The 7,660-nt window shown below is 43.7% G+C and overlaps 1 protein-coding gene across 1 annotated transcript in view; it reads left to right on the top strand.

The window, feature by feature from the left end:
• EHBP1 (EH domain binding protein 1) overlaps positions 1–7,660 on the top strand; it is a 715,801-nt gene that overhangs the window by 176,643 nt on the left and 531,498 nt on the right. The window contains exon 7 of the mRNA XM_073897641.1: positions 4,075–4,324. The gene's annotated coding sequence lies outside the window, so the exon portion shown is untranslated. The remainder of the gene's footprint in view (positions 1–4,074; positions 4,325–7,660) is intronic.

The following is a 7,660-nucleotide window of genomic DNA, read 5'->3' as shown; positions in this document are numbered from 1 at the left end:
AAAAAAAAAAAAGATAAGCAACAGCTATCTACCTAGGGCTGTGGTGCATCAGACCTTTTTTCCTTTTTGGGGTGTGGGGGGTAACACTCCCTTGTGTTTTGGGGCTGAAGGCAGCCTCCATAATCAGTTGGTAGGAATGTGTTGAATGTTGACCAGCTGTAATAAAGAGCAAAGGTTGTCTCGTACGATCTCTGCTTTTGCTTACAGATCTTAGGAGAAAATGACTATTATTCATCCCAAAATGATGAGGGCGGGCTGACTGGAATGAAAAGTACATGTTCTGGAGGTTTAGTTGTTTATTCAAGATGTGTTAATATGTGGTTGTTCCATTTTTTTGGGGGGGAAGCCTAATTCATTTATATATAGCCCACATACCTGAAATAAAGTTGACACAACTTTCCCTTGCCCTCTAAATGGAGAACAATTTGGCAAATTACAACAAACTAGAGCAGCTAACATCCTAAGGAAAATGTGATTAAAAACCACCTCCTCAGGCTAAATTTCCATGTGAGAGAGAAACTTTTTTTTTTTTAAAGATTTTATTTATTTGTTAGAGCACAAGAGAGCATGAGCTGGGGGAGAGGCAAAGGGAGGGGGAGAAGCAGATGAAGAGGGATAGGCAGACTCCCTGCGGAGCAGAGAGCCCAATGTGGGGCTCTATCCCAGGACCCTGAGATCATGACCCAAGCTGAAGGCAGATGCTTAACCAACTGAGCCACCCAGGCATCCCAAGAGAGAAAATTTTATACAGACAAGAACTAAGGCTTGTTACTTGATAGAAAAGACCAGGATTTGGATAAGAAACTAAATTAATGAATTCGACCATCTACGATACAGTTTTGTAACTAAATTGTCTAATCGTACTCTCTTCAAAAACTAATATTTCTCTACCACAATCTCTGGATTGTGTTTTTTCTTCCTTTCCAAAACATTCCTAGAAAAGACACTGTGAACATCATATACATTTTCTGGTTACACTTAAGATCTCAAGCAATGAGTGTGCCTGGTTCTCTGTCTTACCAGCTAAGGACCCTCATCAAGGATGCTCTAGGAACCCACAAGGTAGAGGAAAGAGGCCCCTTTCTTGAAGGTATGGGTGGATCTCTTGGCTGCTGGTGGCAGTCCGTATTTACTATGCTTGGAAGATTAGGCATGATTCAGCCAGGATTGAGTAAATAGGAAAAGTCCCCTGGTGCTAGTCCATGTCATTTCCCATGGAGATCAGGACCCTTCTTAGTCTTCATCATGGAAAATTTATGCTTGCCTCCCAGTCCAAGGAAGTGTTGGCTATTAGTTCATCTACTTATGTCCTATTTTATTACACTCCCACTGTGGATCAGGCATTGTCCTGGGTACTCGGGGTTCAATAGTGAACCTAAAAGACTAATTCCTTCCCAGTGGGCTTTATTTACACTCTAGCCAGGAGACAAGCAAGAAAACTATAGAGTAGATTAGTTATTAAGTTGATATGTTCTATTGAGAAATGCTGTTATTATAGTAGTTTAAAGGTGGTAAGGGAAAGCCTTGTTGAGAAGACACCTGAGAGAGAGAGCCAAGCAGCTAGCCAGCAGGGTGAGGAGGCCTCCAGATGGTGTTGAGGCCCCGAGGCAGGGCTGTGCCTGATGTGTTCAAGGAACAGCATGAGACCAGCAAGAGTGGGAAAAGGCAGAAGATGAGTCTTTGGAACAGTCTGGAGGATAGTACGGCAGAAGGGACCAGAGAGTGAGACTAACCAGAGTAGTCTATTCTTCCAGTTTTAGATGTGAACACGTGTGAAATTGGCCTGGAGTTCTGTGATAATGGAGCAGAATGTGTGAACAGATTTGGCTCTTACTAATGTTGCTGCCAAAAGGAGTATGAAGACCATACCCCATGCAGCCTGACATGCTGTGTGTGCACACTCCTCACAAAGGCATTGGATGCCCAGATGCCCTCTCGTTTGTATGCCTTTGAGCTGCTGGGATCTCCTGTGAGATCTGTACCATCCTCAGGTCAGGGCTGAGCTCTCAATCTGATGCCTCCAGCCACAAACACCAAAGCACACATTCCCTGAAGGAAACCAAGTCCAGAAACTGTTCTAGAACTTTGAACACCGTATAAAACCATTTACTCTAAGAATCTTCATTGTACTGATTTTTCTTTTGCAAACTTTAGCTTTGGAGCACTTCCATAAGGATGCCATTCCTGACTCTGATCAAAGTAGGTGTGTAGAATTTACCTCGAACATCTGGTTGTTTCCCCAAGGCTCTGTCTGTCATGCCCTTGCTTTTGGACGTTTTCTTACCAAAGATGAAATTGGGGGAGACTTGCATGGGTTTGAGTGAGCTTCTTCTGAGCAGGTTTGGCATAGAGCAGTTGATAATGAACTAGCTGATGCCCTTAGCTTTTTAAAGGAATTATTGCTGGTGATGGTAATTCATTTGGTACAGTTACCTGTGAAATAATATAAATTGCCTGGTGCCACCACAGTCAGATCAATAGACAAGATTTCTCTTTCTCATCTTGCTGTGTGATCTTGGTCCTCATGTCTTGAACACCCCTATGAAACAAAGGGTTCAACTAGACATCAAAGGTTTTGTCTAGCTCTTTGAATATTAGATGTTGAAATTCCAGCAAAGATGCTATTGGACTCTAAGGGCAGGTGGGAGACCTTGCAATGCTGTTTGCATAGTTCTTTGGGTTTTTATGGGTGTGTGTTTCTTAGTTTTTATATTTCAAAGGAAGATTGAGTTTGGCACAAAATACAGGCTCATTATGTATTAACTGAATATCTTATGACTAGGAATCTACTTGTGACCAACAATATGTAATTTTTCCATGTTTTTCCACTTCCTGCACCCTCTAAGTGTCCAGATAAGACAATGTTTTAGTCGTTTGGTCTGCTCTTACAGAATACTATAGATTGGGTGGCTTATAGATAACAGAAACTGTTCTGGAGGCTGGAAGTCCAAGATCAAGCCTCCAACAAATTCGGTGTCTGGTGAGAATCTGCTTCCTGGTTCTTAAATGGCCATCTTCTTGCTCTGTCTTCACACGGTAGAAGGGGGCAAGGGTGTTCCTTGGGCCTCTTTTATAAGGATAGTAATCCCATTCATGAGAGCTCAACCCTCAAGACCTAATCACCTCCCAAAGTTTCCACCTCCTAATACCATCACCTAGAGGGTTAGGATGTCAATATATGAATTTGGAGAGGACATAAACATTCAGTCCATTGCCGGCAGTGACAAGAGTTAAGCTGAAATAAGTTCTGTGAGGCAGCCATCTTGAAGTTTCAGAAATCTTGCGTCTGTGGATTTTGCTCTAAAGATAGTTTCTAGATGGTATGCAAACTAGTTATAGTTCTTTGGATCTATAGTAAGTTACATGATGATAGAATACATTTTGGAATACAACTGGCTCTTGTGCTTGGTGAATGGTCTCAAATTTAACAGTTTCTGTCTTTTTTTTTTTTTTTAAAGATTTTATTTATTTGACAGAGAGACACAGTGAGAGAGGGAACACAAGCAGGGGGAGTGGGAGAGGGAGAAGCAGGCTCTCCACCAAGCAGGGAGTCTGATGCGGGGCTCCATCCCAGGACCCTGGCATCATGACCTGAGCCAAAGGCAAACGCTTAACGACTGAGCCACCCAGGCGCCCCTAATGGTTTGTCTTTTTAAAAATAGACAAAATTAATTTCTGATATACCCAAGATGGAAGACTTTTAGTCATTAGCTCATAGGCAATTTAGAATCCACATTGTAAAACGATGTGGGACATTTTTCAAAGTTAACCCCGTGTGTGTGAATAGGGGTTCTTGAGGGAGCTATACAGCCAAAGTTGGTAACAAGTATTTACATTATCAGGTTCGTTCATTTTGTTCCAAGTCTGGCTTTGGCTTTGATAAAATATTAGCTGTCAGTTCATTTGTTTATTCTCTCAAAAAATAAGTACCTACTAATGTGCCAGGCAATATGCTATGGATAGGGGATAAGAGTATATAAATCTCTGAAGGTGCTTTTGAGAGTCCCTTAGGTAATGGAATATAAGCCTGTCATTTGGTTCTCTTTTTTAAAAAAATATTTCTTTGTATTTCAGGAGTTGAGTTATCCTTAAATTACCTGGACCTCCTGGCTGGAGTTGCTGTGTTCACTGCAGTCTTGCTCAGGTTGGCTAGTGGCCTCATTGTGGCTCTTGACTAGAACCTACATTAAGAAGGAAAATTCTCTGGGTCAGAATGTGGCACCACAGGAGTGCCTGCCTATAGCACCTGCTTTTGACCTGATGGACCTCTGCAGACACCTTCCCTTCAACCCCTCCCATGCCAAGATTCCAGATGGTGCTCAAGGCAAGAATGTTCCTCAAAACAGGGAACTGCAGGTGTGGGTAGAGCAATCAGAGAGGCTCTGGGGTAGCTGCTACCTCTAGAAAGGAGGGTGGGAGGAGAATTGTCCTTTGGAGGTTAAAACATCACTGTGCCATCAAATCACACACTCGTGAATTTAGGAAGAATTGCCTTGAATCTGATCCTGCCTGTCACATCTGTTCCCTATGATTCCACTGTGTTGGGGTTCCTGACTCTCCCTGGGTAGAAGGCATGTGTGTGGTGGTGGGGGGGGAGGGTCTTGCCTCAGGACTCAGCCTATAATCCTAGCAAAGGGCTGAGGTAGACTTCTGATGACGCAGACACTTCAGGTGATGAGTGTGGTCCACAGGAGGTGTCCAGCAGAGCAGGAAGCTCATGGTACCAACTTACAAAGTTGAATGAGTTTATCAATGGACAGACTAGGGAACTGTTAACATGGTCTAGAAAAGTCAGCCTCAGCACTTTTCTCCCTTTTTAGGGAGAAACTACCCTAAAAGTAGAGGGTAAGGACTCTTGATTCTTTTTCCTTCATACTTGATTGTATTTTATTGGATTAGGAATTTGTTGTTATGGAGACATTCTGCCTTCTGTTCTATTTCGACCACCATGTGTGCCAGGTTGATATTAGAGCCCTATAGCTTGACCTCAAATAAAAAAAGAACTCTTTTGTATATTAAAAGAAATACAACTCTGGATTATATTTTTTAAATCTACCACTAGTGTTTGGCTCTTAATCTTTTAAAAATTAGGTGGTCACCATTTGTTTTAAAGGTTCCCAGACCACAGAGCACCTGGGTGGCTCAGTCGGTTAAGCGTCTGCCTTCGGCTCAGGTCATGATCCCAGGGTCCTGGGATTGAGTCCCACGTCGGGCTCCTTGCTAAGTGGGGAGTCTGCTTCTCCCTCTCCCTCTGCTCCTCCGCCTGCCTGTGCTCTCTCTCTTTCTGTCAAATAAATAAATAAAATCTTAAAAAAAAAAAAAGGTTTCCAGACCTAATTCCAGTGCTGGAGTTCCCCATACACAACACAAAGCAATTCTCAGGCACCCTAGGGTATCAGAGAATCGGGTGAATTCTGGCACTACCTATCTGGAGATGCCATCAGATTCCATAGGTTCAGTCCTACAGACTGTCCCCCACCCCCCAGGCTGTGACCTGTGCTTCTGACCAACTGGCTACAGATTGGAGCTTCCAGTGACCTCCTTCTTGGGTTTGATTAATTTGCTAGAACTGCTCACAGAACTCAGGGAAATGTCTTATTTACATTTGCCAGTTTATTAAAGGATGTGATAAAGAATACAAATCAACAGCCAGATGAAGAGTTACATAGAGCCAGGCCCTGAACAAAGGAACTTCTGTCCTCATGGGGCTTGGGGCCTGGCTTGGTGGCATGTGGGAGCATTCTGGTTTCCCAAGTGTGGAAGCTCTCCAAAAAGGACCAAAAGCTGTCCCCTTAGATTTTTATAGATGCTCCATCACACCGTCATAATTGACGAGGTCACTGGGCTTTGGCTGATTCAACCTCCAGCCCCTTTTCCTTCCTGGGAGTGGTGGGGAGAGTGGGGATGGGAGGTAGGATGGACAGTTCCAACTCCCTAATCACATCGTTCGTCCTCCTGGCAACCAACCCCTGCCCTGGGGTGGGGTCTGAAATTTACCTCATTAATAACAAGACTCCCATTTTACCTTTATGTCCCTGAAGCATTTTCAGGAACTGTGGATGAAGACCAAATACACCTGAGAGATGTATTTTGGTCATCTGAATGACAAAAATGTATTACTTAGAAGTCATTATATTGTACATTCCTCAGCTCCTTTGTCTATCCTTGGCATTTTGTGGGGGAGACATTGGAGAGGATGCAAGAAGTCTTAAATATGGTTCCTGCCCTCACTACACTTGCTTTTGCTTGTCAGCTGCACGGAGCTCGGGAGGAGCTGGGCAGGATGAGGTGCGGGGACCTTCTGAGAGGAGGAAGGTCTCCACTGCTCCAGCTGGACTTACCTGGCTATGGGGGTGGGCTGCAGCAGGTTCTAGGCCTGCCTTGTAGAAAGTTGAGGCATGAGAGCTGGGGTACTGTTGCATGAATCAGGCTACGTAAGGCAGATGCTGGCTTCCACATGGGGCCCCAGCCAAGGTGGGAGATGAAAATATGCAGCTTTGTTCTCATTCTGCCCCAGAGTGTAAAGGAAGGCACCGGTACAGCCGGGGCACCTGCTGGTGGAGCAGGGCACTGCCGACTGGGGATGACCCGAAGGAGTGCTGGCCGTTGTCACTTGGCCTTCTGTCACACTCTAGGTTTTGAAATCTTTTTTTTTTTATGAGCCCCTTTTAAAATGCAAATACTCCTAAGAGGTTTGAACCCTCATCAACCTATGTACTTGGGGCTGCATCTTCTTTTTTAGTAAGTTTTACTGAGGTATAATTTACATACTCTAAAATTCACCTATATTAACTGAGCTAGGCAACCGTCATCACAATCCAATTTTACAACACACTCATCGCCCCAAAAAGATCCCTTCTGCATATATTGTAGTCATTCTCCCTTTCCACCTTCAGTCCCAGGCAACCATTAACCTTTCCAATTCTGTGGGTTTACCTTTTGAGATTTCATATAAATGGATTTGTATAATTTGTGGTCCTTTGTGTCTGCTTTCACTTAGTATTTTTGAGGTTCATCCATATTGTAGCAGGTCAGTAATCTGCCTTTTTATTGCTGAATAATATTTCATTGTATTTACCACATTTTCATTCACTGTTGGTGAACATGAGTCATTTACAGGTTTGACTATTATGAATAATGCAGCTGTGAACATTTGCATACATGTCTTTGAACATAAATGTTCACTTACCTTTTTTTTTTTTAAGATTTTATTTATTTATTTATTTGACAGAAAGCACAAGTAGGCAGATCAGGCAGAGGGAGAAGCAGGCTCCCTGCTGAGCAGGGAGCCCAATGCGGGGCTCAATCTCAGGACCCTGGGATCTTGACCTGAGCCAAAGGCAGCCACTTACCCAGCTGAGCCACCCAGGTGCCCCACCTTTTTTTTTTTTCTAAGAGAGGGAGAGCACACAGGAGCCTGGGAGGGGGTGCAGAGAGAGGGAGAGAGAGAGAATCTTAGGCAAGTTCCATGCCCAACATGAGCCCGATGTGGGGCTCGATCCCATGACCATGAGATCATGACCTGAGCAGAAACCAAAAGAATTGGATGTTGAGTAGAAGCAACTGAGCCACCTAGGCACCCCATAAATGTTCACTTATCTTGGATAGATTCCTGGGAGTGAAATTACTGGGTCATATGGTAATTTTTGTTTAACTTTTA

Source organism: Callorhinus ursinus, unplaced genomic scaffold (genome assembly GCF_003265705.2).
Source record: "Callorhinus ursinus isolate GAN/ISIS: 27379988/994484 unplaced genomic scaffold, GSC_fseal_2.0 scaffold10, whole genome shotgun sequence".
Taxonomy (NCBI): domain Eukaryota; kingdom Metazoa; phylum Chordata; class Mammalia; order Carnivora; family Otariidae; genus Callorhinus; species Callorhinus ursinus.
The sequence above is the reverse complement of the archived record's forward strand: the minus strand, read 5'-3'. Positions and strand labels throughout refer to the sequence as shown.